The sequence below is a fragment of the Haliotis cracherodii genome, unplaced genomic scaffold (genome assembly GCF_022045235.1).
Source record: "Haliotis cracherodii isolate W230 unplaced genomic scaffold, xgHalCrac1.p SCAF_15, whole genome shotgun sequence".
Classification (NCBI taxonomy): domain Eukaryota; kingdom Metazoa; phylum Mollusca; class Gastropoda; order Lepetellida; family Haliotidae; genus Haliotis; species Haliotis cracherodii.
In genome coordinates, this window is record NW_027266270.1 from 32,689,720 (window position 1) to 32,704,452 (window position 14,733).

General features: G+C 39.4%; 1 protein-coding gene across 1 annotated transcript in view; it reads left to right on the top strand.

Annotated features, from left to right (window-relative positions):
• LOC139462058 (KRR1 small subunit processome component homolog) overlaps positions 1-14,733 on the top strand; it is a 100,760-nt gene that overhangs the window by 44,161 nt on the left and 41,866 nt on the right. The window lies entirely within an intron of this gene.

Below are 14,733 nucleotides of genomic sequence, written 5' to 3' on the forward strand. Positions count from 1 at the left end.
ATGTCGGGAATCGAACCCGGGTCTTCGGCGTGACGAGCGAACGCTTTAACCACTAGGCTACCCGACCGCCCCTTTGGTTTTTGGACTGCAAGCTGTCAGTCAAGTTCCTGTGGTTAGCTTCTCCTTGGCTTCCTTTGAACGATACTGTCAGATAATCAGAGTGAGTGAGTATGGTTTTACGCCGCTTTTAGCAATATTCCAGCAATATCACGGCTTGGGGACACCAAACATGGGCTTCACGAATTGTACCAATGTCGGGAATCGAACCCGGGTCTTCGGCGTGACGAGCGAACGCTGTAACCACCAGATGATCAGAGGTTATGTGTACATAATCAAAAGCTTTTTCATGTAACTTTCTTAGTATACCCAGGGGGCTCGGGTGGCCCAGTCGTCTAAGGCGCCGCGATTCGCTGTGCAGAGTTGCGTTTCTTGGGCGCGCTCGAAACCTATCATTGTGGGTTCGAATCCCGGTTCGCCCCGATTATGTTTCTAGGTTTGTCAGCACCATGCGGGTTTCACCGAATTGGTAAACGTCTGAGACCTGCATCACTTCGGGCTTTCCTCACACATTAAGCTGACACGCCGCGATATAATTGGAATACTGTTAAAAGCGGCGTTAAACCCAACTCGCTAGTTTTACCCAACAGATCGGGGAAAAAACCCAACTGGTGACAGTGAACCCAACGGGCGCCAATACCCAACTCATAGAATCAACTGGCCCACTGTCACTTTAAAACATGCGATTTCTGTCCGTGCACGTGTCTATCCTGCTTTGCGCTTGATGGTGAGTATGAAAACAGATCTATGTTCATTACGAAAACCACTTTCATTCACAGATCGTTATAACTTTACCCCGTTTATTGTGCAATTCATTTGAAACCAAATACCACCTTGCCACTTTGACTCCTTTTATGCTTAAAACCAGTCCAAAACACAATATAAAATGTCAAAAATCACCCGAATGGTACTTCCTTTCCTTTCCAATTTTCCACCATGCTTCTTACACTGCAGCGCCACCTTCTGTCCCAGCAAGGGAGCTTACACCCATGACCACCCTTGCTGAGAATAGTCTATTTTTAAGGACATTGAACTGTTTAATATAAATGTATCTATTCCCAATAAATGAAGTTACTGTAAAAAAATAATAATTATAAAATAAAGTTATACTTTAACTTTGGTAATATTACAGGATGTCAAAATATAAAAATAAAACAGAAGAACCAATCGCAGGAGTTCTCCCAAAACCTGAAGAAAAAAAGAATGTTTCCAAGAATCGCCACTAAGAGCCTCGCGTTAAAAGCTTTGTTGATCACGTAAAGAGGTTTAAAAGCTACAATAAAATACTGCAGTCCCTGACGAAGTGTGTAAGTAGTTACTACTAACCTTCTAGATCTTCCCCTTCGTTCTCTTCATAATCATGAACTTCCGTTAGAAAATAAACTAAAATAAATGCATTTGAAGATTCTGATTTTTTTAATTTTTGCCGTTTCCATGGACACATTAAGAAACATCAAGAATGTATGTTGTGCTAAGCATTGATTATCCCAAACTAGATTGAAATATATTTGCAAAAACATGTGTTCATTTCAAACATAATGCAAAGGAAAGGTTCCTCTGACAGGTAACAGGCAACAGGTATATTTCATTAATTAACAAACTATTTACTATTTGTTGTTGACCAGTGGGGATAACGGGGGTATGTGAGCTTTGCTCACTTTTTTCTTGTTATTTCGGCTTGTTCTCTAGTGCACGGGTGGCCCAGTCGTCTAAGGCGCCGTGGTTCGCTGTGCAGAGTTGCGTCCCTTGGGCACGCCAGAAACCTATGATTGTGGGTTCGAACCCCGTACGCCCCGATTATGTTTCTAGGTTTGTCAGCACCATACCCGTGCTCGTGGGTTTCATCGAAGTGGTAAACGTCTGAGACCTGCATCACTTCGGGCTTTCCTCACACATTAAGCTGACACACCGCGATATAACTCGAATACTGTTAAAAGCTGCGTTAAACTAAACTCACTCACTCACTGATAAACTGATAACGCTGATGTACACATTAACATTTTGTATACTGTTGGGTTGGTTTCAGGATTTTACTCGAGCCACTCGCTTTAAAGTGGCTTGAACGAACAACTCATTTGCCTGCATAACTGGCCACAGGAGTGACGCAGTTCGACTCGACCACTTCTCTTCATCTGACGGCTCTATGGGATCGCAAAACATCCCCCTCAACATCCGCATCAGCAAGTGAAAATCGTGAAAACGTAATTACTTCGAATAAAGTTTCATGTCCAGAATCACAGATTGACAGTCAGTTAAACCCCGGTTTGTAACGAATGAGCTATGTTGAGACATCCATTTCTTACAGCCACGCGATCTGAAACATTTTTCCGCTGCTGGCACATCAAGCAGTTATATCTTAACATTGTCGCGTCACAAAACTTCTACCACAAGAAATCTTCAACCCAAGTGAAGATGATCCAGCATTAGAGTGCAACCTGAGGAAATAGTGCCTGTTAACAGCTAGTGCACTCCACACCCTGCGCGAACAGCAATCTGATATAGTGCCCTGTGGGCAGTTTCGTGCCACAATTAAATAAAGATAGCACAATTATAATGGAGGAAGAGGTCGGGCTTGGCTGTTCTGTTTTGAAAGGGTAAAAACACCCCAGAGCCAAATTTGAAGTCAGGTGTCCTTGTAGGATTTTGATATTTAATTATAAATTGTAATATCTTATTTCAAATGTCATTTATTTATTTTTTTGTCAATTATGCCATGTTTATTATTAACAGAATTGCGACAAAATATGATTCGGGTTTGTTGCACTCTAAAAGTGTGTTTTTTCAAACAGTTTTTATTCCATTTCAATAGTATATTGAGAATATGATAAGGTTGGTTGGTTGGTTTGTTGATTTACGCCGCACTCAGCAATATTCCAGCTATATGACGGCGGTCTGTAAATAATCGAGTCTGGACCAGACAATCTTGTGATTAATATCATGAGCATCGATCCGCGCAATTGGGATCGATGGCATGAATCAACCAAGTCAGCGAGCCTGACCACCCGATCCCGTTAGTCTCCTTTACGACAAGCATAGTCGCCTTTTACAGCAAGCATGGGATGCTGAAGACCTATTCTATCCCGGATCTTCACGGGTCTATTAGAGGTTTGACAAAACCATGACATGAATTTGTACCCTGGAGTTCTTTACATTTGAAAGTATAAATTATGGACTAAATGTTAGAAAGTGTCCTTTTGGGTCTTACCTAGGAATCTGACGTGACGTTACTTCAGATTAATATTGCCATTGATCGCTTTGCAGAGTTGCGTCCCTTGGGCATGCCAGGAACCTATGAATGTGGATTTCGAATCCCGGTTTCCCCCAATTATGTTTCTAGGGTTGAAGACCTATTCTACCACGGAATCTTCACGGGTCTTCATATGATAAGGACGGTATGGCATGGCAGCATGTGATCTTGATTAAATTGTACATGGTGGGGGCCATTATTCTTAAATTGGGTATCTGTGGGTATAAACAAGTGTATAATGTATTCAGAATTATAATTGCATGTTAATTTATTTGTGATTCAATCGATCATTTGTCTCAGGTACAATAGAATCAAATTTCGATAAACAAAATTATGATGTTTACAACATTAGTTGTTTTAAACACATTAATAAACGATAAGTAGAATTTAGATCTAAAAATCGAATATGAAGTGATTTTCGTTCAAATAGAGAGCATGTTTACCAAATAATTCCATTTTTGTGAAATAAATATTGAGTGTTATTGATATAAGTAATATATGTTCCTGTTTTACAAATATCCGTGACAACCTAAAAAAAGGGCTCAAAGGATACCTTTTTGCAGCTTAATGCTTGAGACATAAGTAAATATTATTCCTGCTAGGGAAATGTGGTTCAGAACAGTGTTATCAGTATCAAGTCCAAAGACAATAGTATATCTTGTGAAAGTGACATCAAGTTTAAGCCTTCATTTTATAAATGACAGAACTTTCAGCCAAAAGGCATGAGCACATTCACTTATACATGTGAAAGATTGCAAAACGAGAATACATCATCAACAATCAATTTCATATGAAGTAATTCTTGCTGTGTGTCAATAGCTTTGTGTATGAACTATCCTGAATTTATTGCTAAATTGGGTAAATACTTTATTCAATTGTATTTTTTTAGATAATATATTTTCCATTTCTCAAGATTTGTATTCAATTTGTTTGAACTGATGAATTTATCATACAAAATCCGAGATCATGATGTACTAGAAGGTAGTTAAAATAAACCACGTTGATACCTTTCTTGCATAAAATATAATCTTGATCTTTAATTGTTTCTCTACGTTGTCTCGGTATGTTCTTTAAAACATGTTAATACTACGGTATTGTTATGACAAAATATCACTTATAAATGAATTCCTTGATTAAACTAATTTTTAATTATGTTTGATTTTTCATATTGATGATTCAACCATAATGGTTCGACCATTATTTGTTCCATAGTTAGGGGGCACGGGTGGCCCAGTCGTCTAAGGCGCCGCGATTCGCTGTGCAGAGTTGCGTCCCTTAGGCACGCCAGAAACCTATGATTGTGGGTTCGAATCCCGGTTCGCCCCGATAATGTTTTTAGGTTTGTCAGCACCATACCCGTGCTCGTGGGTTTCACCGAAGTGGTAAACGTCTGAGACCTGCATCACTTGGGGCTTTCCTCCCACATTAAGATGACACGCCGTGATATGACTGGAATTCTGTTAAAAGCTGCGTTAAACCAAACTCACTCACTCACTGTTCCGTAGTTATTCTATCCCCAAGATTGTGTTTCTTAAAGTATGTTCCCCATACAGATATAACACCTTTCCAGAAGGATTATCTTGGCTTGTGTATGTTTGCTAGATTCCAGTTATATCATTCTTAGTCCCCCCTCAACATATTTCTGCTTATGTTAACTCTTTTAATCTTATCTCTTTTGTCATTCCATATAAACTTGAAAAAGGTTGAGTTAATTTGGTCTAACTTCTTGGAGGGTTTAGGAGTGTAGAAAAATACGTGCTCGAGTAGAGCCACATTTCTTTTACGCCAGTTTGATTAAGTTGTCTATTCTTTCCCTTGTCTTGATTACCCAAAGTTCATTTAAACTACAGTTAAGATGTATTCCTAGGCCTAATATTTCAAAATTACCTGTGTGCCAGTCAAGTTTGATCTCTTACAAACTTAACATTACTTCCTGCCATTATACCTATCCAGATAGCTTTAGTTTTGTCTACAATTATTTTCAAACCAGACATTTTGTAGAACTTATTCAATGTTTCAAAAGCTTCATAAAGACTGTCTTCTGAGAGAAATGGGTATAGTGAAATTAGGTCTCCCTGCCTGCATCCCCGTTCTAGTGTAAAACATGTCGAGAGATGAACAGTTAGTATAACACATGATGTGTTGTTTATTAAAATATCTATCTATTTGATCACATTGAGCCCAAAGCCGATGTTTTATGAAAAATGATTTTGAAGTGTCAGTGTCGAATGCATTTTCGAAGTCGATTAACAAAAGAAGTCCAGGTTTGTTTACTGTTCTAGTTTCATACAATATATCATACAGCAATCATATATTTTGACCTTCCTGGGAAAAACACAGTTTGGGTTTTCATGTACAAGGATGTCGAATGTTGTTTTCAATCTATTTGCAATGCATGTACTCAATACTTTGTATAAAGAATATTGGCGCCAGCTTTTAAGTAGTTTTCTGTCTTTTTTTATTTTCTGGTTTTTGGAATGCATGTTATAATACCTCTATTCATTGTTTAAGTTAGCCTTTTTTTAAAATTCTTCAATATATCTGCGAACCCATTTACCTAGGTCCTTCCAGAAAAAATAAAGAATTCTACTAGGAATCCATCTATACCTGGGTTTTTATTGTTTTCAATGATCTTACAGCTTTTGAAATCTCTTCCATTGTTTTATCTTTTTCTAAGTTATCAACTGTTGTGTACTTAGTTTAGGGGTTTGATGCATGTTATGTAAATCATAGGTATTTTTAGAGTCCATTGCATCTGGTGTTTTCATACAGGTTACTATAAAAATCATACAATTCGTTTAGAATAGTTTTACCATCAGATATTTCATCTCCTTTATTATAAATAATGTTGTTTATTAGCTTACTGGTATAATTCCCGTTTTCTAAATGACAAAAATAATTGTTGTTTTTTTCCCTTCCTCTCACTATCTTATCCCGTTTCTAACTTGAATTCAGTTTTATTTCATGAATTTGTTCCAGCTGCAACTAACATGTTGATAATTATGAAAGTAGATATTCGTTAATCTTTTGAAAGTCATTTCTAATTGTTTCTTTCAAATCAAAATCTTATTTGATAATTGCTGTCTTTTTGTCAAGCTTCTTTTTAGAAAAGAAGCAAATGAAATGGTTTTACCTCGAAGTTTCAAGGAAAGGAGCAACAGATATTTTTCATTTTACATTATCGTAAGAATTTATTGCTTCATCAGTTTTGTACTCCGGGGTTCTATAATCTTGTATTGTGTCTTCAAAGTTACTTATTACTATTTTAATATATTCACTGTTTCTTAAAAATGAAGTATTAAACTTCTAGTAGCGTCTTCCACTTTACTTACTCAGGGAATTTGAAAATATAAACAAAATCCATGAGTGGTCTGATTTATAATCGGGAACAATAGCAGTTTCAAGTGTTACATTAAATATGTCTTGTGATTATAATTTTTTTAAATCCTGTCTTGCCTCTTGTCTAGGATTTTCTTCCACCAACAGTATTGTTTTATATCAGGGTTTTGTTCCCTCCAAATATCTGTTAGGTTCAATATTTCTTTTTAATCTAAAATATCTTTTCTTGCCTTAGGGTTTTTTTTATTTTTATAAGTTGAATGCTATCTAAAATACTATTAATTTTCTTCATTGCTTTAAAAGGTTGATTACTTTTTATTATTTTTAAGATGTAAATGTTTTATAAACAGTTTAGATACATATTTTCGATGAAGATATATTCGATATCTCAATCATAAAAACGCGGTGACACAACTGGAGCAATGCTCAAAGCAGTGCATCCAACTGATATAGCATTGTCGCATGTAAATTCATGCATCATGTATGTGGGCAGACAAAAGAAGAGAACCAACTTCATTATCCGTTTCAGTATTGTTTATGTGGTAATATTACCTAAGTATGTCAGTCCATTTATACATTTATTTGAGTAGAATTTTGGCTTCCATAGGTCTGGTTCTGCAAATGTCACAGTAATTGCTTTACACGAATTAGGATGAACATTCTAACAAGACTGGTGATGACTGTTTTTGTCCTTTCCTGAAAAGAAAAACGTTTTTTTTATCCTTTTCCAAAACCCACGCACTCGTTTAAAGTTGGAGAATAATCAATATTTGGAGAATAGTCATTTTAGGTCTGGCATTTCAATACAAGTTAATTGTCCTCAGCTTTACTACACAGGAATTGAGACACAAGTGCCCGAGGGAAAATTTCCATCTAATCCTTTGTGAAGGGCAATCATTTCTTCCATTTTAAGGTAACAAACAGATTGTACAAGAAGTGAGTTCTCCACTCTTATTTCAGGGAATAGCACTGAAAACATTCCGAGTAGACATTTTACAGCTAAGCTATAAAAGACAAGTAGGATAAGGGCATCTTTTAGCCCACTCGAAATAGTAACGTTTTAAAGATACAGGAAACTTTAAAACTTTAAAATGTGTATCAAAGTCGTGTAAATGCATCAGTAAAGTTGAATTTAAACTGATGTGTATGGATTCTCAGGAAGAAACACATAACACTTCTCCACCTGACAGAGTCATGAAAAAGCAATACCCGAGCACAATCGTGAAGTCAATAACACAAAGTGACTGAGTTGGTTTTATCGCTGCTTTAAAAGGTTATAGCAGGGTATGTCAGCTTAATAGAGTAGATAACCAAGAGGGATGTCACCAATAGTTCTGACGAAATCCATAATGTTGACAAACGAAGATCATAGTCGAGACAAATCTGGGATTCGAACCCACGATCATCTGATTCTGCACTGTGAATTGTGAACCCTATACGTTCGTACCCATCTTCCCCAGGCAGGGGAGTCAGGACTGTAAAAGTCCAGTTTCCACCCTTGCCGAGCTAGCCTTGAATTATAGAGTTATATTTTGGCTGGATTAACGAGTCCATGCAAAATCGCGTGACGAAATCGACATCCGGTTCGTAAACTGCCGTGCAGATTAAGGTTGATTGCAGGATTTGTAAATCATGTGTACCGTCAATTTAGCGTCGACGAATATTTTCCAAAACTGTTCATGTTTTTAATCAAGGAGCTCACTGGATTTGATGCAATTCGCGAAGTAAGACCCGTTCTATTACAAATAGATCTTGATTGTCGATCAGATTGTCTTGACCTTGGCGATGCCATTTTTGTAAGCAAATGCAGGTGATGTGAGAGGTGGAATCCGATTGGACAGTAGAAGGGACATAACTCATGATAGCCACTAGTGGCGTTTCAATCGGGCCATGAAATTCCGGCCTAGTTCGGCAAGGGTGAAAACTGGACTTTTACAGTCAGTTAACTCCCTTGCCTCGGGAAGGGACAAATGTGGTTAGAATGGCAATGAGTTGGGTTTAACGCCGCTTTTAACAGTAGTCCAGTTATATCATGGTGTGACTTAGAAACATAATCGGGGGGAACCGGGATTCGAACCCGCAATCATAGGTTTCTGGCGTGCCCAAGGGTCGCAACTCTGCACAGCGAATCGCGGTGCCTTAGACGACTGAGCCACCCGTGCCCCCTATATCTCAATGCTATAGCAACAGTTACAAGACACAGCAAGACGCCTGGTTGGCAAATGCTTGGCAGAGCCTACGAACTCAACTTACAGATGTCAGTTTCGAATCCACAATCATAGGTTTCTGGCATGCCCAAGTGACGCAACTCTGCAACTCTGCAACTCAGCGATCAATGTCAATAATAATCTGAAGTAACTTCATGTCAGACTCCTTGATAAGACCCAAAAGGGACACTTTCTAACATATAGTCCATACTTATACTCAAACGTAAAGAAATCCAGGTTACAAATTCATGTCATGGTTTTGTCAAACCTCTGATAGACCAGTGACGATCAGAGGTAGAATAGGTCTTCAGCAACCCATGCTTGTCGTAAAAGGTGACTATCCTTGTCGTAAGAGGCGACTAACGGGATCGGGTGGTCAGGCCCGCTGACTTGGATAATCCATGTCATCGTTCCCAATTACGTGGATCCATGCTTATGATGTCAATCACTGGATTGGCTGATCCAGACTCGCCGTTATATAGCTGGAATATTGCTGAAAGCGGCGTTAAACAACAACAAAATACTCTGATAGCTCTAACGTGTAGTTCCTTTATCACCAGCTTTTGTTCGCTGTGTTTGTACATGTCCTGAGATTGTAAACACGTCATATAATGTTGCCGTTCACACCCAATAACGTAACTGTACTGTACGTCATCTATCATGAACATTACCCTGTAAACGCCAATAATTTATGGGCAAGTTGTCTCTTAAGGTTAGACGTCTTAGTGGCGAATCCCTTGAGGCCTTCCGAGACTGGTAGGTAAGGTGGCGCAAGTGCATCTTCCTACGACTACAAGTGTACCCTGTCCGACCTTTGCTTCGAATGGTATTTTAGGAGGTAATGTATCTTCCTGTAAGTTTGGCAGACCGTTTTCAATGATGGGATCGAATACCTGCCATTCCTTCCTGCGTATATCCCTACTGCAAATCAACGTTCTAACCCGTGATCTGTCACCCTTCACACCTTCTTTGCAGCCCTAAAGAGAAGTGACGATTATTCAAGAAACTATTCCCATATTTTCTTTTCGATTCCGCATCTAGCCTGACTCGCCCGTCCCAACCATCTGTCAAACTTCACACCAATCCGTCTTTGCATTCAGGTAGAGGCGACAACTATTCAAGAATATGTTCCCATATTTTCCTTTTCGAATACACATGTAGCCTTAAAAGGCCACGTCACCTTTGATTAATATTCCCATGCGCATGCATTCCCTTGAGTGCATATTTCGGGAGTTGTTCCATCTTTATCACAAGCGGTCACAGGGTTCGACTGCCACTAGGACTTATGAAGTTGAGAAAATCGTTTGATCAACGTTTTACGTTTAAATAACCATGTCAACGAGATAGGTGCCGTTGCATGATTGCATGGTGTGGTGGTCATTTTGGAATTAAACTTTTACTTTGCGCACGCAATACTATGTGATTCAGAGAAGACAATATAATATATGATGATATAACATTATTTAATATATAATGGTACATTCTGGCCAAGACAGAAGTATGTACAGTAAACTACGGTTAGAACGAACACGCTTATAACGAGTGAGTGAGTTAATTGGGTTTAACGCCGCTTTTAAAATTATATCACGGCGTGTCAGCTTAATGTGGGAGGAAAGCCCGAAGTGATGCAGGTCTCAGACGTTTACCACTTCGGTGAAACCCACGAGCACGGGTATGGTGCTGACAATCCTAGAAACATAATCGGGGCGAACCGGGATTCGAACCCACAATCATAGGTTTCTGGCGTTCCAAAGGGACGCAACTCTGCACAGCGAAACGCGGCGCTTAGACGACTGGGCAACCCGTGCCCCCTACGCTTATAACGAACTGACGGATATAAAGTACTGTTTTTGGTCCCGGGCATTTACTGCATATATGCTGTATATATGCTTATATCGAAATACGGTTATAACGAACTAAAATTAGTGGTCCCTTTGAGTTTGTTATAACCGTAGTTTACTGTACAGTTCGTTTGACTCCAAATGAGAACGATGAATTGCAAAATAACTCGAAATCCAGAAAAGTGTATGAAACATCAATACGGTACTTGACCATGAATACCCTGTACCCAACAAAATCTGAATTTTGTTTAATTTAAAACACATGGCGGATGAAGTTCTTAAAAAAAACTATCATGTAATTTTGTCTCTCAACTGGAAATATTTATGAGAGGAAAACAGACGGACAGCTTCCTGAGGCAAGGTAGTATCCAGCTTCCGAACTAGGCTGGAATTTCGTGGCTCGACCGTAGCGCCACCAGTGGCTGTTAAGAATCGTGTCCCTCCTATGACCAATCAGATTCCACCCATCATATAACTTGCATTTGTTTCAAACAAAATGGCGGCGAGCAGTCAAGACGATCTGATTAATAATGTACTATTCTAGTGGCACATTTAGGCAGGAGGATCGAGGTTGGTTTGTTCATGTGTGTGCAGTTTGTGGTCGACGCGGTCATGGGGCGGCTACCCTATTCAATTACAGCATAGCAACATCATGCAAAGCCAAGGTATGCCGCTGACGAATGAGTCATAAAACGGCAGTCAACAGCAGCACCACCCACAGCATCCTACATTATGTCGTTTGGGAATCACTGCTTTCCCAGGATGATCCCGATACACAATATATTTTGAATGGTGTGAAAAACGAGTTCATGTTTGTGGAGGACATTGGTGAGATGATCGATGTACAGACAAAGAACCATAGATCAGCACATGAGGATAAACTGCGAACTGAAAAACAAATTACAGGAGAGATTCTGTGGCAACTATATTGTGACTGATCAAAAGCCCAAAAATGTGGGCCCATTTGGAGCTGATTCCAAAATATGAATCGAAGGTGAGCAAATCCATGATGGCAGTTTACCACCGAAGCATGGTATAAATAGGTATATGGTGAACTGCTAATGCTCATATACGGCCCTTCGTCATGCAGTAGATCTTGGCAATTACCTTGCAAAGATCGATTTGAAACATGCTTATCGCTCGGTATATGTGCACCCAAACAATTATGACCTTACAAAATTATGTTGGCGGTTTGAGGGCAATGATTATGTGACTTACTTGTATGACAGGAAGTTGCCATTGCGCGCAGCCAAGGACCCTCAGATCTTCCAGATTGTATGTGATATCCTGCAGATATCTGCATATTAATGGGAAAGAAACTATTGCGATTATACTTGCCAGATGGTCATGGACGATGTCTAACAAGCACCTTATCTAAGGGCGTTATTTCGGCTGCAGGCTATACATAACATCACGAGCAGAGTGTGTCTCTGGGGCGGAAAACAATATTGATGACGCTATATCTCGAGTGAGTGAGTGAGTGAGTAAGTTAGTTAGTTGGGTTTAACGCCGCTTTTAACAGTAGTCCAGTTATATCACGACGTGTCAGCTTAATGTGGGAGGAAAGCCCAAGTGATGCAGGTCTCAGACGTTTACCACTTCGGTGAAACCCACGAGCACGGGTATGGTGCTGACACACCTAGAAACATAATCGGGGCGAACCGGGATTCGAACCCACAATCATAGGTTTCTTGCGTGCCCAATGGTCGCAACTTAGACGACTGAGCCACCCGTGCCCCCTATATCACAATGATATAGCAACAGTTACAAGACGCCTGGTTGGCAATGTCTTGGCAGAGTCTACGAAGTCAACTCACAGATGTCAGTTTCGCTGTGATATGGATTTTTGTGACAGAGCTCCCTTAAATGAGTGGCATGCTGAATCTGCATGTGGCGTACATAGCGAACTTAAATAAATTTGATATCCTACTGTGCGGCAGTACTTGTGTGCTGTGACCCAACTTGCACAAAACCAATAAATTGCAAGATCAGCTTTCAGATTGGCAAGTGACACACTTACTGCAAGGTGGCCTCAACACGCCGATCACCCCTTCACATTCGTTGGCACTTTACAAACAGTTGGATAAGACACGCATGTTTGGCATGTCAGTCTGTGTTGCATGTCTGGCTGGGCTTTTTTCATGTTGCGTGGGGTGGGGGTGGGGTCTGTTGGGCTTTTGAAATGGGTTTACCAGGGGAAGAAATCCAATACCTGGGCCTCTGGAAAAGCAGCTCATATCTACGATATGTGGCTCTCAAAAGTTTCTTGCTTTACATCATTGCCTCCTACTGAAGTAGATCCTTTTGCCTGGCTGGGGGTGTCTTCATGGGGTTCCTAATTTGTACGGTCACCGCATGTTGACCTTTATGTCATACTCCAAGCATGTGTACTAAATATATCCAGCCTTCCTCTTGTATTACATTTGTGCCAAACCTCATATCGCTTCTTGCTTATCAGTATATCGAAGTTTAAAGTGATATTTTAGTGGTTAGCTAAAATTGGTTATAGCCTCCCTTGCCTTTGGTATAGGTGTAACTTGGTGGCGCTTTTCACTCTTCCAGCATAGCCTCAAGCCGTTTGTTTAAATAACATAAATACCATCCACCCTCCCAGTAGCATTATTGGCCTGTGGTGTAGGTTCTTATTTATACTTATATTTACTGCTGTGAGCTTTTGCATGTACGCATTTATTAATTAGAATTTCATCATATTTCATCTTATGGTTACTTGTTAGTCCCTAAGAGTTATCATTGCTTCAAATTACTTGGGCACCTTGATTAAGAACGCGAAAAGATTTGGAAAATATTTGTCAATGCCGAGTGGACGGTCCACATGCTCAGCAATCCTGCAATCGACCTATATCTGCACTATATCAGCAATTTACGAACCGGATGTTGATTTCGTTACACGATTTTGATTTGACTTTGCATAGACCTGTTAGTCCAGCCAAAATTAGAACACTTCGGCAAGGGTGGAAACAGGACTTTATAATGTGTTAACTCCCTTGCTCCGAGAAGATGACAACCTACAGAGTATAGCCTGGTTTGTTTTGAGATCACTTCTAGACCAATGTACCTCCTAAAACATCAGGACACGCTGGGGGGTCTGGACCATAGTAGGCCAGCTTAACTGTTACCACCCAGTTGTTCGTTATATCACCCACTTGTTTGTCTGGCCCAGACTCGAGTACGTTTTTTCGAGTACTTGATTATTGTGGAGCTAGATTGATGTGTATGATCCATAAAAATTTTGATATTAAATCCATAAACCTGTGTGCAGCTGGAGTAAGATATTAATTATATAAATGCCGACGACTTTGTCATGTTAGAAAACACTCATGTTACAGAGATATGTTCCACCAGGTTCATCGAGCATGGAATCGATCATACTAAAACCCGCATTTACTTGTGTTTTATCAACCAGAAGCGAAGCTTCAAAGATTAGTTAAAATATTGGGTGTTTGATTATTGTTCATAATCAGCGAACAGCATCTTCTGATATTCAATTTGTGTTTGATGAGGGTGGATAGTTCTGTTCCAGCTGACTCTGTAAAACAGAATGCATGCATCAAAGTGATGTGATCAGGAGGACGATTCTCAGATACTGAACCAGGCATTTTTTTTGTGAGTCGTAAAGATTTAGTAGGATAAGAATTCTTGTTTTGCTACACGATTCTGAAGAGATAAAACTTACCATCATTACCTTAAGCATGGTCACAGAATATATTTGTAAGTGTATGACACGCATAATACATTATTTCTTTCCGAACATACACGTCAAATATGTTACATGCATAATAAAATATTAAGCCCGATATACAGTAAGATAAATAGAGAATACTACACTCGTTCTCGTTAGATACCATTTTTACGAAACGAGTGGGCTTTCTCTGGTATCTGACCGAGCGTAAGCGAGGTCAGATACCATAGAAAGTTCACGAGTTTCATAAAAATGGTATCTAACGAGAATGAATGTGGTATTTTATATATTACCCACGTTAAATATATATTTGAGTGTAAATACATAACAACTTTCGTTCGT